The 15,493-nt window shown below is 44.1% G+C and overlaps 1 protein-coding gene across 2 annotated transcripts in view; it reads left to right on the top strand.

Annotated features, from left to right (window-relative positions):
* Positions 1 to 3,818: 3,818 nt before the first annotated feature.
* The window catches only part of LOC144292722 (uncharacterized), a 172,113-nt gene continuing 160,438 nt past the window's right edge, over positions 3,819 to 15,493 (top strand). Inside the window, exon 1 of one of the 2 annotated variants that reach the window (XM_077863466.1) lies at positions 3,819 to 3,881. The gene's annotated coding sequence lies outside the window, so the exon portion shown is untranslated. The remainder of the gene's footprint in view (positions 3,882 to 15,493) is intronic. The other variant, XM_077863465.1, reaches the window with a different exon arrangement.

The following is a 15,493-nucleotide window of genomic DNA, read 5'->3' as shown; positions in this document are numbered from 1 at the left end:
CATCCATGAGAGACACACATAGAGAGAGGCAGAGACACAGGCAGAGGGAGAAGCAGGCTCCATGCAGGGAGCCTGATGCGGGACTGATACTGAGACTCCAGGATCACACCCTGGGCCAAAGGCAGCGCCAAACCGCTGAGCCACCAGGGTTGCCCTGTATAGGTTTATTTTAAACCATTTTTCTGAATGCCTAAGAGGCTTTCTTCTTTTTTTTTTTTAATAAGGAAAGTTTCTTTTGCTAAAATTTATTCATGAGAGACACAGAGATAGAGGCAGAGACATAGGCAGAGGGAGAAGCAGGCTCCCTGTGGGGAGCCTGATGTGGGACTCAATCCCAGGACCCCAGGATCACGACCTGAGCCAAAGGCAGGAACTCAACTACTGAGCCACCCAGGTGTCCCACTCAAGAGGTTTTCAATCAGGAACTAATGGCCTTCAATGTGGGAAAATCCAATTGATTAATCAATTAATTATTTAATGATAGCCTCCCTTCTTTTTTTTTTTTTTGGTCCTCTCTTCCTGGAATACCTATCATTTCGTTGATCTTTATTTTCACCTATATCTTTTATGCCTTATATTTTCATATATATAATGCTGAAGAGCTCTGCCTGTGTTATTTCCTTTTTAAAAACCAACCAAACCAGACTGTTCTTGTTTCATGGATTCATATCTTCTTTTATCTCTCTGAGAATCCTAATTTTTAAAAAATGTTTTTTTTCTTCTTTTTCATAGTCTGCTTCTTTCTGCTTGCTCCTACCGCATCTTTAACATTAGAATCTTACTTCTAACACCTGGTGATTCTTGGTATCTGCCAAGTAGGCAGAAAAATGCTGATTAGAAGCTCTATATGTGTGGATGGGGTTTGCCAACTATGGGCTTCACCACAAGGCAGTCTTATTGGATCTGATCAGGAGCCCTTCATGTCATAGAAAAGAATCTTGCAATTTCCTCACTGGAGAATGTATGTCAGGCTTCCAGCCTGCTGGGGAAGAGGGCTTGGGCAGTATTTATTTATTTATTTATTTATTTATTTATTTATTTATTTAATTTATTTTTAATTGGAGTTCAATTTGCCAACATATAGCATAACACCCAGTGCTCATCCCGCCAAGTGCCCCCCTCAGTGCCCGTCACCCAGTCATGCCAACCCCCCGCCCACCTCCCCTACCACTACCCCTTGTTCATTTCCCAGAGTTAGGTGTCTCTCATGTTCTGTCATTGGGCAGTATTTAAACTTTCATTGAATTTTCTTGTTTTTAATGCACTTACCCTCTCAAGAGAACAAACCTTCAGTGTTTTGCTGCCATGGGGGGCAGTCACCCAGATGTAATGACTTGGAGAGGAGATCTAATGGATTCTTCAATAGCTTTCAGACTAAAACTCTGTTTTCTGCTGTGTCCCAGTTCTGCTGTTCAAATTGAGATTCTTTTCAGTGTTCACTATCACCTGCTTAGGAGTTTGATTTTGTGGGTCTTCTGTCCATTACCACTCAACTTTTTTTTTTTTTTTAATAACCAGAAAGGAGCAATTGTTCATGTTTTTCTTTTCACTTTACCCACCATGAACATTTTCCCAGGTCAATAAATATTCTCTGAACTATGTTAATAGTTGTCTTGTATTCCTTCATATAAATATACTATAATTTACTTAACCAACTCTCTACTGCTGGACAACTTGGGGTTATTTTCAAATTTTTTATATCGTAAGCAAGAAAGTGTTGGACATTTTTGTTGCAAAAATTCTGTTTGTATCTTTAATTATTTCCTCAAATTCAGTTACTGCTCCTTCTGGCAGTACCACTTTTGATAGGTCATTAATTCCATTGGGATGCTTTGTGAAACAAATTTTCTGCAAACAAATGTGTTTGGGATTGGTGACATTTTGTGTGGGTCCGTAGTTTAAAACACTCCACAGGGATCCCTGGGTGGCGCAGCGGTTTGGCGCCTGCCTTTGGCCCAGGGCGCGATCCTGGAGACCCGGGATCCAATCCCACATCGGGCTCCCGGTGCATGGAGCCTGCTTCTCCCTCTGCCTGTGTCTTTGCCTCTTTCTCTCTCTCTCTCTGTGACTATCATAAATAAATAAATTAAAAAAAAAAACACTCCACAGATGATTTTGTTGTACAGTGCAATTTGGAAACCACCATGATCACAGACTCAGCTTCCATTTTCCCCAGGAAAGCCACGCTGATTGAGGCTGGAGTGAAGCAATAGAAGAAAACCCAGCAGGTGTCTTAGTCCATTTGGGCTTGCTATAGACTCAGTGGCTTATAAACAACAGAGATTTCTAACAGTTCTGGAGACTAAGATATCTGGGCACTGACAGATTGGGTGTCTGGGGAGAGCCCATTTCTGGGTTCAGACAGCCATCCACTAGCTGTGTCTTACATGGCAGGAGGGTAAAGAAGCTTTCCCAAGCCTCTTATGGAGTCACTAATCCCTGTAGGTTCTGCTTCATGACCTAATGATCTCCCAAAGGCCCCACCTCCAAATACCATTACACTGGGGATGAGGTCTCAACATGAATTTTGGGGGATGCAAACATTCAGGTCAGTTAGCAGCAGGGCAGGTATAGGTTTGGCCCAGAATGACAAATTGCTCAACGTTAGTAGCAGGCACTCAGCAAAATCCACCTACTTTTTTTTTTTTTTAAATCATTGGTATGTGCTCAGAGCCCTATACAGTAGGAAGTAATGCTTTAAGCATAATTTTCTTAAAAAAAATTCATGAAATAAGGCACAGTTTGTTTGGAAGCCAAATTTTGTAGCCTACACTTAGAAAGAAGAAGAAGAAGAAGAAGAAGAAATAGAAGAAGAAGAAGAAGAAGAAGAAGAAGAAGAAGAAGAAGAAGAAGAAGAAGGAGAATGTTTAATACTGTTGAGAGTTTTGAGGGAGTGCTCCAGATGGAAAAACAAGTACCATTTCAGCAGTGTCAAATAAAGGGCCAAATCTAGTAATTTTCAAACCATACCGAGCAGAAACCTCACAAGGCAAGCTTGTGAAAATGCAGATTTCTGGGCCTCATCATTCTTAATCTAGTTTATCAGCTAGAGTGTAGGCCCTAAATCCTGAATCTACACCAAGGATCCCTGGATATCTGATGTAGGTGGTCCTTGGACCACGATTTGAGAAACTGGCTTTAAACAATGTTTTGCCAGAAATTACTAGAGCTGCTTGAATCTGGAAACATCCGTAGAATTCCCTCTGTTAGCCATCCCAGGGTCTTGGGGTTGGGGCTGAGAACACTTTTCCCCATCAAACAGGGCTCCAAGCCCAGAAGACAGCGCGGGGCTGGCCCAGTTTGGAATGGTTTCCATGAAGTCGAGCGTGCAGGCAAACATTTGGGATGGGGAGGCCCTCTCCCCGGCTGGTCTGGGCCGCTGTTTGCTGAAAATTCACACAAGGCTGTCAGAATGGAAGCTATAGAGCCTCATAAAAGGGTTTTTTAAAAACGGCAATTAGAGAAAAGGAAAAGAAAAACAAGTGGGCTTGCTCTTTGGCACAAGGAAGCAGTGGCCGCTCAAAATTTGGAACCTTGGTTTTTTTTGGGGGGTGGGGTGGGGCCCCTGTTCTCTGCTCCTTAAATCTATGCAACTTAATGCTCCTCTTTCCTCCAGGCCCACGGTCTCTACTTTGAAAGCCCTGGAGTCCGACTAAAGCACCGCAGCCCAAACCTCCGACCGCAGGGGCAGCCAACGCCCCCACCCCCCAGGCTGGGCCGGGAGCGGGTTCAGGGCGCGGGCGCAGGTTGCAGGCGCGCTCGAGAGGGGGCGCGGTCTCCGCCGCCGGGTCCGCCCTGCGGGGCATAGGTCGCGGGGGGCGAGGCTCCCGGGCCCGCTGCTGCCCCGGGTCCGGAGACGCGCGCGCCCCCCGCCGCCGACGGTAAGCCCCCGGGACCCCGCGACCCCCGCGACCCGCGCAGGTCCTGGAAGCTCTGGAGCCCCGGCCGCTGGCGCGCGGACACACTCCGGGGGTCGGGGAGGGGCGCAGAGGCGCGGGGTGTGTCCCCAGCCGCACTCTGTGCCCTTGCACCCGCCGCTCCCCTTGACGGGTACACCTGCGTGCCCGGCCGGGACCCCGCCCAGCTCGAGATCCCTTCCAGAAATCGCCCCGGAGAGGGGAGCTTTGGGCCAAGCGAGGCCTGTTGGGTCCAGAACGCGCGCCTCCCGTTAGAAGAGCCCCGGGGTGCCCCCGGGGTGCCCCCCTCCCCCCGAGGATCCCCAAGAAGCTCCCTCCGCAGAGACCGAGAAGGGCGTGCGCGGACCCTGCAGGAGCCACCCCGTCGCTGCACCAGGGTTTGCGGAGAGCTCTGCACTTTTCAGCTCTACTTGTAGCTCGGAGAGGGTGTAGGTGGTGGTGACGTTGGAAATGAGATACGAGCCGCAGTTAAAAACACATCTATTGACATCGAAGACCAGAAAATTGCCCCGTTGTGCACAATGTATTCTTTTCTTCCCAGTTTTAACAACAATAACAACAAAAAAGGAATATTGGAAAACAACCGCCACCTCTTCCTATACTCCCACGGCCTTAATCCATGTGCACACGTGTTGTTGTTGTTGTTGTTGTTGTTAACATAGTTGCAATTAGAGGTACATGGCATTCTGATTTCAAATTCTGGGGCAAGGGAGGTAAATTACATCCGGACAGAACGGATGTCTTCATTAGTTTTAGGAGAAAGATCTTCCAGTGCATGAGCTGGAAGTTAAAGATTGTATCATGCTTTCAACCTATATTACAAAAGTTTAAAGGATAAAGGACATGAAAGGCTCTTTAAAAAGATCCTTTTGAGACATATAAATGTACATATATATTCGCATACATTCTTTTTGCATCTTCGTTTCAAAGCCAAGGACAAATTTCTTTCCAACATAGCACTTTGATCTTTATGCTCTTAAGGAAATAACTTTACCATGTACTAGGATTTTGAGAGCACTGGTTTTCCATCAGATATTTTTCAAACCCCTAATCACCATTTAATCAGAGGCCGCAGGGTCTTGCACCTCTGTTCTTTCTGGAATGCTTTTCCCTTGCCTTTGCTTTGCTAGCTCCTCCTTATTTAGATCTTAGCTCATATTCATTTCTCAGCCCACCCTCATACAATGATATTTTATTTTCTTCCAAGCACGCACCACGATCTGAAATTATTAATTTGGTAATTGCTGCACCCCCAGCCCCCACCGCAACAACAATGTAGGAGACGTTGCTGTCTTACGTGCTGTTATATTCTAGAACCGTACACCCCACTCCCAGTATCTGCTGGGACTGGGATTTAATAAATGAATTTACTAAAAAAACAATCTTTGCAACATAGGATAGCCTTGAGAGCACTTGCCGATTGTGACTGTGGAGGAAACATCTTTGGTCTCCTGTCCCCTACTCCCTTGCTTTTATCCCTTGGTGGCTTGGGTGCAGCTGCTCTCAGATCTGCTGGCCCCACTTAGGGCCCCACCCACGGTGACCCAGGCCAGCCCCAGGAAGTAGGCCCTGGAGGCAGCTGGGGCCTCAGGCAGTTTTTTTGGGGCCTGATTTTGGACTAGAAAGTGGCCGGGATTCTCCCCCAGAGGCCTGGGACTGCTGGCCGTGCAAACCCCCTGACCCTTTAGCACTTCTCAGCGCTTGGCTGCGTGTACGAGGCTGCAAGGTTCGTGGTGGGAGCTGCTCGTGAAAAACGCTCTGTTATTGTTGGCCTCCAGGCACAGGGAATAATTAGGGGAGTGACATGCGCTAAAGTGGAGGTCTTTCCCTGTGGGCTGGGCCACGGGACTGCAACTGGCCTGCTTGCTGGCAGAGGCTGTGGATTCCTGCGGAGTCCTACGTGGTTCACTTCTCAGAGGAAGCCTGGATGAGGAAGAGGCTGGGAGTGGGGGCAGAAAGTTTGGAATTTCCCGTGGTTCCTTGGGGATTGATTGTTGTCGAGAACCACCCTGGCCAACAGCAAGGTGAGGTGGCCGGGCCTGCCCGCCTTTCCTCAAGGCCACACACAGCTCCCAGGGGCTCACGGGTGCCTGGCCCAGGGCCTGGCTCTCAGATGCGCAGAGCTGGAGTCCAGCCGTGGGGGGAACCAGTGTTCTGGGAGCTGTCAGGTGCCAGAGAGGAGAAGCTTTCCATTGAGCTGTGTAGTTTCCCTGGAGGTGCCTGGCACCTGGTGGGTGTGACGTCAGGGTCCATTCAAGTGGGAAGTGTGAGGATGCCCTTAACACTGTGTTTTGGGCCTGGGTGTGTGTCGGAGAACGGAGACTCCAGAGGTCCACTGCCTGGATTCAAATCCCGGCAGCTCCATTTACAAACTGTGAGCATGCTCTTGCCTACTACCCCGTGCACCTGTAGGGCGCAGGTGGTACCTCCGTGGGGTTTGTTGGGAGGGTAAGATGTGGGCATTGTGGAAAGCACTTAGGACAGGACCTGGCTTATAGTAACAGGGTAAGTGCTAAACAAAACTGAAAAAGAAAGTATGGAAAAGGTAACAGTTCCTCCTGGGGGAGGACAGGGAAGGGGCACACTGGGGATTTCAACAGTTATTGTCATTTTTCTTAAACTGGTTGGGAACATGGGTTTCGTTATACTGTTCTTCTTTATGCTTTACGCATATAAATGTTTTAATAACGGTTCAGTATATAATATAACATTAAAACTGAACACTTAAGGACGCCTGGGTGGCCCGGTGGGTTAAGTGTTTTCCTTCAGCGTAGGTTGTGATCCCATGGTGCTGGGATCGAGCCCCGCATCGGGCACCCTGCTCGGGGGAGAGCTTGCTTCTCCCTTTCCCTCTGCCCTTGTGCTCTCTCACTCTGTCAAATAAAGCAATAAAATATTTTTAAAAAGTAAATATTGGGCAGCCCGGGTGGCTCAGCTGTTTAGCGCCGCCTTTAGCCCAGGGCGTAGTCCAGGAGACCTGAGATCGAGTCCCGCGTCGGGCTCCCTGCATGGAGCCTGCTTCTCCCTCTGCCTGTGTCTCTGCCTCTCTCTCTGTCTATGTGTCTCTCATTAATAAATAAATAAATAAATAAATAAATAAATAAATAAATAAAATCTTTTTTAAAAAAGTAAATATAACCACACACTTCAGTCTCCTGTACTGCATTTTAACACACTGAAGACTATTGAGGTATTATTCATTTGCGAGGCCTATCTTGTTCCTGTACAACCTTATGAGGGAAAACTGTTAATATTTCCAGCTTACAGATGCATAAAGTGAGTCTGAATAAGTTGTTTAAGGTCTGCTTTGTCAAACAGGAGAGGCAGGATTTATTTTTTTTATATTTATTTATTTATTTATTTATTTATTTATTTATTTATTTTGAGAGACAGGATTTAAATCAGCGCCTGGGTTCTTAATTGTGTATGGCTTTCTTAATGTGTCACAGATACAACAGGTTGTATCTGAGCTTGAAAAAAATGGAACTCATTGCACACTATGACTTAGCTGTGTGAATTGGGATTTTCTGAATCGTGAAACCAATCAAAACACAGAAATAAGCTGAAAATGGAAATGGCTGAGTGCAAATCACCACTCCTAGCCCTCTACTTCAGAGTTTATTTTCATTGAAACAGCCTCCTTGGGATGCCTGTGTCTCTACCTCTCTTTGTGTCTCTCATGAATAAATAAATAAAATCTTAAAAAAAAGAGAGAGAGAAAGAAAGAAACAGCCTCCTCTTCTCACAGGTCTATTAATAATAAGAAATGTTGTAAATTTTAATTTTAAATAAAATGAGATGCCACTTATACGTGCTTTACTCTGTATATAGAACATATAAACAATCTTCCTATAAAATATATGTTGAGATTCCATTAGAAAAAAGGTCTGTGATGCAAGAAAGAAAAAAGAATATTGACTATCACTGGCTTAAGGATATAACTGAAGTTTAGGAATTTGATGGTGTGTGTTAAATGTTATTCAACAGACATTTATTAAATGCTTTTATGTATAAAGCATTGGGTTAAGCATTTGGGGAAACTAAGAGATGATAGCACAGTTATAATCAAACTTGTTTGTAGTCCTTCAATTATGTAATGCATTAGTATATAGTGGACTTTTGAACTATACAGGTTTAAACTGTGTGGGTTCACTTAAATGTGGATTTTTTGGATAAATACAGTACTGTAAATGTATTTTCTTTTCCTTATGATTTCTTTTGAAGCTTTATTTATTTGAATGAGAGAGTGTTGAGGATGTACGCTTGCAAGCCCATGGTGGGGAGGGGCAGGGGGAGAGAGAACCCCAAGAAGACTCTGCGCTGAGAGTGGAGCCTGGCCTGGGGTTTGATCCCACGACCCTGAGGTCACAACCTGGGCCGAAACCAAGAGGCAGAGGCTCAGCCGACTGCGCCACCCAGGCACGTCCCCGCCCCATGATTTTCTTAACATTTTCTCTAGCTTGTTTTAATGTAGGAATGCAGTATATAATACATATAACATATGAAATATGTGTTCATAGACTATATGAACCGTAAGCCAACGGTGTTAGGCCAACGGTGTTAGGCTTACGTGGATTTTCAACTATGCAGGGATCCGTATCCCCACCCCCTGTGTGGTTTAAGGGTCAACTGTACTATGGACTATTTTGAAACTTCTGACACTTAACCAAGCTGACTGTACAATGGACTATGAAATTCCTACTGTCAGAGTCTTTGGTAGAATTCAAACAAAAGATTAATGATTTCACAAAGTCCCAGCATTTGAGCTGGACTTCAAAGATGGATAAAGACAAGGAGAGGGGTGCCTGGGTGGCTCAGTCGGTTGAGCGTAAGACTCTTGGTTTCAGTTCAGGTCCTGATCTCACAGTATTTGTCCTTTTGTGGCTAGCTTACTTCACTTAGAAGAAAGTCTTCGAGGTTCATCCACGTTGTAGCAGGGGTCAGAATTTCCTTTCTTTTTAAGGCTGAATAATATGCCATTGTATGGACAGATAGCCCAAACTTGTTTATCTATTTATGTGGGTATGGACCTTCGTGTTGTTTCTACCTCTCTGTGATCTTGATTAACTTCTTTAAGCAGTCCCTGCATGGAACTTCCCTCCACACAAGTTGGAGATGCTTTTTGAGTTTGTTTTAATTATGTTTGAGTTGTTAGTAGAAAATCACAAACCCTATCACTAAATCAAGATGTGAAATTGAGCTCATTCATCTTTAGAGAAAAAGTACTTTTTAATCCAGATTTCAAGTCAATTTGGATAGCACCGTTCTTTTTTTTTTTTTTTAAGATTTTATTTATTCATTTGAGAGAGAGAGAGAGAGAATGAGAGAGCAAGCACAGAGGGAGGAAGAAGTAGACTCCCCGTTGAGGAGGAAACCCAGTGTGGGGCTCAATCCCAAGATTCTGAAATCATGACCTAAGCCAAAGGCAATGCTTAACAGACTGAGCCACCCAGGTGCCTCTGGGTAGCACCAGTTCTGTACTTGATTGCGGGGGGACTTGGTCCCAGGAGCTCACCAAGGATGGATGAGGGCCAACTCAGCAGTTAGCAGTTCAGTGTTGGGGCCTGCTATGCTTTCCTCCATCTTTGTAAAGCCTCAAACTTTGGAGTGGAGGGGTAGAAAAGTGAGGAGGTTGGTTGGAGATCCAGGCCTAGACACCATGGAAAAGAACTGGACTGTTTCCCAGGAACATGCTACTTTGGGGGCTGCTGTTGTTCTTAGTTTTGAATAGGAGAAACATTGGCAGAGGACTTTGGTGGAATGGGGGTACAGGGAAACCACCAGAGTCCAAAGCTCAGGCCAGCTTCCCACACCGCTCTTTTCTCCTTCCTTAAAGACCTTGGTTTAGAGAAAACAAAATAGGTTTTCTGTTTTTGTTTTTAGATTTTATTTATTTGAGAGAGAGAGAGAAAGAGAGAGCACAAGTGAGGAATGGGGAGACGGTGAAGCAGACTCCTCGCTGAACAGGGAGCCAGACTTGGGCTCATCCCAGCACCTCGAGACCATGACCTGAACCAAAAGCAGACGCTTAACTGACAGCCATACAGGAGCCCCAGAGAAAACAAAATAGTTTTGACAGAGTTACTAGGTCGGAATAATTTCAGGTCTAGTTTATTTTTTTTTAATTTTTTATTTTTTTATTTATTTTTTTTTAAATTTTTATTTATTTATGATAGTCACACAGAGAGAAAGAGAGGCAGAGACACAGGCAGAGGGAGAAGCAGGCTCCATGCACCAGGAGCCCGATGTGGGACTCGATCCCGGGTCTCCAGGATCGCGCCCTGGGCCAAAGGCAGGCGCCAAACCGCTGCGCCACCCAGAGATCCCCTCAGGTCTAGTTTAATGCATTTCTCCTTTGCCAGCCTTGCAGGCAATCGGTTTTTATCTTTGGAATTTACTGTTTCCCTAGTTGTGTGCCATGGTGCCCAGGGGTGCTGCAGTAAACACGCAGGGGTACCGTGGGATATATTACGTTTTTAAGGGAAATGGAACTATACTTGACATTTGTGGGATGCTCAAGAGCTGCTAGCTGGAGGTGCTCATAGTTTCAACATTAGGTCGTGCTACATTCCTTCCAGTGGTGTCATATCTTTGCGAAGCTGGGTTTTTGGTGCTTGCTGTGATAAAAACTGAGTACCTAATGAAAATCAGTGTGGAGTAGGAGATGAGAGCAGCAGTGTCCAATCTGATTCCCAGGTTTAAGAAGTTGTAAGGTGCCCGATAGGTGTATACAGTCCATTAGTAAGTAATTATACCGTTTAAGAATGAAATAAAAAAATATATTTTTTCGATTTATGTGTATTATTCTTTCCAATGACCACACAATTGTTAGGACATAAATACTTCATACGTTGTTTGGACTTTAGCATTTAATAAATGGAGCTGTTAAGTGTTTCTTTCATCCAAGGGTGCCATTAAAAATTACTGAGACACTAAAGGCACAGTCTATCAAGAGAATTTGGGATTCTTTGCTTTCATTTATCAGAAAATTCCTGAAATACTTACTTTTAAATATATCAAATATGGAGCTGACGGTGAGGTCACAAGAGAAAGAAAATAAACATGTTGCTTTGAGATTTTTTAAAGCAAATGGCTTTATTTTTCTGATTGTAAAATTTAATAGGTATGGTTTATTTAAAAAAAAAAATCCAGAAAGGTACAAAATAGAAAACAAAACCTTCATATTTCCCCTCTCTGTTGTTTCCCCTTCCCAGAGGTTACAGCTGTTAACATTTTGGTGGATATACTTCCAGACTCTTCTCTCACGTTTAAGATTAGATGTTATGCAAAAATTGGATCATATATATTCTATTTTGCTTCTTCCTTTTCAAGGTTCACTGTATCACAGCTATCTTTCCACGTCAACATAAATAGATTTGGAATCACACATCATGCATATACATTTACTTTACACAGATTTACAAATAGACCTCCAAGGGGAAAAAGCCTCTCAGTTCTCAAACCTGATTAACTAACTGGAAGAGGATTCCACTGTTAGGGTAGCTCAACTGTGCCCCCTCGTGGCCCGATACTATATTTAACATTTTTCTTCCAAGATTTGCGGGAAGGCCTTGTAGTCTGATGGAAGATACAAAGGTGAATGAAATAAGACCTGTTTTAGAAACTCACAGTCCATAAGAGGAGATGAAATGTATAATGAAATAACTATGGGAGGAAAGAGAAAGTAATTAGGTACATCATAAGAGAGCTACAGTTAACAATCCCATAGGAGCAAGGGGTTAGTCCGTCTGTGAAGATTAAAGACTCCATGGCACAAGGGCAGCAGTAACTACCATAATAACAGAAAACATTAAATGAGTGCTCTTAAGCCAGGCACCACTCTTTGCACTTTTAAGAGCAAAGATGGAACTTCTCTCTTGTAGGCTTTACCCATGGGAAGGATTTCCACACAGAGGGGTCACAAGGAGATGATAAAGGATAGTACCCTAGGTGGGGGAGCTGCAGGAGCAAATGCGGGAGAGCCTGTGTAGAGAGGACCGGGCCTTGCAGATTGCTTGCAATGAAGTGAGAAAGGACATTAGAAAGAGGCAAGTGCCTCGAATCCCAGGCTAAGGAATGTGACCTTAATTCTGCTGACTGGCAGCGGTGACCAATGATTCAAGTTGTTTGGTCAGGGGAGCAATTTTATTGGAGCTGGACTTACGGAAGATTAAGTTTTCAGCAGGGCGAAGGATGAGAGGCCCATGGTGGAGGGGCCAGCCAAGAGGCTACTGCACCAGTCCAGGCAAGAATATAATGCCGCCTGGAAGAGGTGCAGCAGAGAATGGAAAGGAGACATGAATCAGAGCTTGGTTAGGAAGGCAGCAATGACAAGATTTCTGTCTTGAATTTCACAGTTTTATCACTTGGTGTGAAACCACAGTCACATTTGGTGAACTTCAAATGGAGCTCTTCATACCCGATGGTTCAGACCATTTAGTTTGATGCGAACTAAATAGATTGATTTGCCAGGGTTCACAGGCTGATCTCTTCCTCCTCCTCCAAGAAACTAGTTATTTTAGAGACACCAGCCAGAGCACATTATTCAGCCTCTCATTTGGTAATTTTGATGGGGCTCAGGTCCTCTGGCAGAGCATACTATTCCTAGCCATTTGCTACATTTGTGAAGGTGGCATGGTATTTAGAGGATGGTGTTACAATACGTTTCTTTTTTTCCAGTGACTATAAAAGCAGAGGCAATTTGCTGAGCCTGAGCAAACAGGGTTTGGATTAGGTCCGAGGGGCTGATTCTAAGGATGGGAGATACCTGGAGATTACCAGAATTGCACCATCAAGGGGGGCTGCGGCTCACTATTTTGTGGTCACTTAAACAGACGAGACAGTTAAGTTAGGTGATGGGAGTTTAGTTTGCCTTCCGAAATAATCAATTTTATTTTATTTATAAATGGTTATCAAAGAAATCCTGCCTTTAACATTATAAGCACCCAGTGCAGTGATTCTCAAAGCAGGGTCACCAGTTCATTGGTGAGTGCAGGATCCTCTGGATGGGCTCAAGCCTAACCCATAAATGTACAGGGTGTTATTTTATAATAAAAAGTAAGGCACATCAGCTCACTTTTATCTCTAATAAAGCTAATAATAAATGATTCAAATATCTTCCTCCCACTTCTTGGTTATCACAGGCTTTCCCCTGCCTGTGTGGGAGTGTCCCTACATAGTTTAAGAGTCACCGATGTGGAAAGAAGTGATTATATTGATTGCTCTTCGTGCATTTTCCTAGTAACTGGTGAACTTCTCTGCACTTCCTGGGTCGTCTGAAATATTGTTCCCCGAGAAACTATCTTGAGTTGTATCACATCTTAAAGACAAGTGAGTTGAATGAGGGGAAGTTATGTCAGGTGTTCCTGGGGTATCCGGGACCTAGAATTCAAAAAGATTCACATGGCTATCCTCTCTGAATATTAGGGGATGTGCTTTTGCTGGTGGGCAAAGAGGTGTGGCTCAATATAATATATAACATAATATAATGCAGTTCTTGAATTTGTGGATCACTAATTAACATGCTTGAGCTATTTCAAACTTTGCTGGAGTCATAATTCAAAACTGGTTTGTCATCGGGGTACAGCAGTATCATATTTCAAACCCTATCAGATGATAGTTATGTACTTTATCACTTTTTAACCATTTAAATTACATTGCTGTTAATAGGATCTGTGTTTTAACATCGACAGGCGGATTGCATGGTTCATGTCTAGTTGAGTTTTTATGGCTAATTGGGCACATATGTACGAGACTAACCCCTCTCTTCAGAACTGAGGGATTTTACTAAAAATGAGCATATTTTTATTACAGGCAGTTTAGTTTCATCTGCTTAAGTAGTTTCTTAAACATGAAGCATTTTTTCAGTACAAGTGTGCCTTAATGTGTTAACTGTATTTTTTAAATGCAGATTTCTTTCACTAGCTTAATGGGAATTCACAGAAATCATAGCCTTTTAATTAAAGCCAATCTGTTTCAGTGCCAGACATTCTGAAAGATTCCAGTGAACCAAAAAAGAACACATTTCTGCACTGGAAGTGTGCATATGGGAGCCTTCAGAAGCCTGACAGAAATGCCTGATGGAAGGATCTGAAACAGGAAAAAGATTAATAAAAAGAATGTCAGAGTAGTTTTCGGAATAGCTTAAATAATGTGTGTACTGAAATCATTTCCTACACCAAAGGATGATTTGATTGAAAAACTGTGACTCTTGCATAGTCTTAATGCTATGAAGTCTAAATCTCACTTCAGTCCATTTAAGCTAAAGAAGAGAGCTACGTTTTTTCAAACCTAAAATTGGTATAAATGACTATTTTCAGAACTAGCTCAAGTGGTCTGACAAGCAAAATTTGGAAGACAAAGGAACGGAATATTTGAAGTTGAAAGGATCCTGGAAGATCTGGAACGTACAGTCATTGTAAGGTGGTCATGGGGAAACACAGGATACATTCGGGTACAGTTTGGTCACACAGAAAGATCCAGGGACCAGAAGTCAGATGCACTTAACTCTCAGTGGGACCGGACAAGTCACTTAACACTGCTCTATTTCTATTTCCTCCATTGTAACACAGTGATTATATCCACCATAACCATTTTGTGGTTATTGTGAGGATCCTAATGAGCTACTGGGGATAAAAGCTTCTGGAAAAGCCATGCTAAAGTGTCATAAAAGTGGAATCATTTCTGTGGCTTTGGGTAACCATGGCCAGGCAAAGGACATGTTTTATTTGCCATGGCCTTACGCAAGTGCCTAGCACCTGCCTGGTGTAAGGAAAGGCTCCATAGACAGAGCTAAATGAGGGAAGAAAGGAAGGAAGGAAGGAAGAAGGAAGGAATAGTTCTCTTTGCTCTCGTTTTATATTCCCCCTCAGAGACTTGGGCCAAAAAAATAAAACTAGATGTGTGGTTTGGGATTCTTTAGAGTTTTACACAGGTGCACTGGGCTGGTACCCATCCAAGTCTGAACCACATGTATAAATACAAATCGAATCTGGTGGATATCCTAGTAGGACATGTGTACAGGATGTGAGGTGGGATTTCTTTCTGTGGTATTAGATTTGGCAGCTAGGACCATAGTTGCAGATGCAAGATTTTAAAGAAAGCCGATGACAGCGTGCCCCCTGCTCCTTCCCTTACCACCCCCCCCCCCAACTATGGGGCAGCCTGCTAGGTCCTCCTACTTCCAATTGTTGACTCAAACTTTATTTCTCATCCTGAAGGCTTTTTCTGGCGGCTATGGGGGAAGCAAGAGAGGGCAAGTCTTCTTGGCTGCAGCCTTTTGGAGCAACAGAGCCTTTGGGGGGGGTAATTCCTTCAACAAATTAAATGAGGGGAGAAATCCCTTCTTGCTTGCAAGAAGAGAATACTGGCTTTAGGTTCCCTACTGGACATCTTCCTGGGTAGCGGCCTTGCAGATTTGTCCCCGGCCTGCTTAGCAGAGGGGAAGACTGGAGGAGGAGGCAGGACGCTGAGGGGTCTGGCTGCCACGGAGCCCGCACGTGTGCTGGCAGATGTGGCCAGGATGCCCAAGTCTGTCATGGTCAGGTGCACGCTCTGGTACAGGGCCTGTTGGGTTT

The sequence above is a fragment of the Canis aureus genome, chromosome 21, assembly GCF_053574225.1.
Source record: "Canis aureus isolate CA01 chromosome 21, VMU_Caureus_v.1.0, whole genome shotgun sequence".
NCBI lineage: Eukaryota > Metazoa > Chordata > Mammalia > Carnivora > Canidae > Canis > Canis aureus.
The sequence above is the reverse complement of the archived record's forward strand: the minus strand, read 5'-3'. Positions and strand labels throughout refer to the sequence as shown.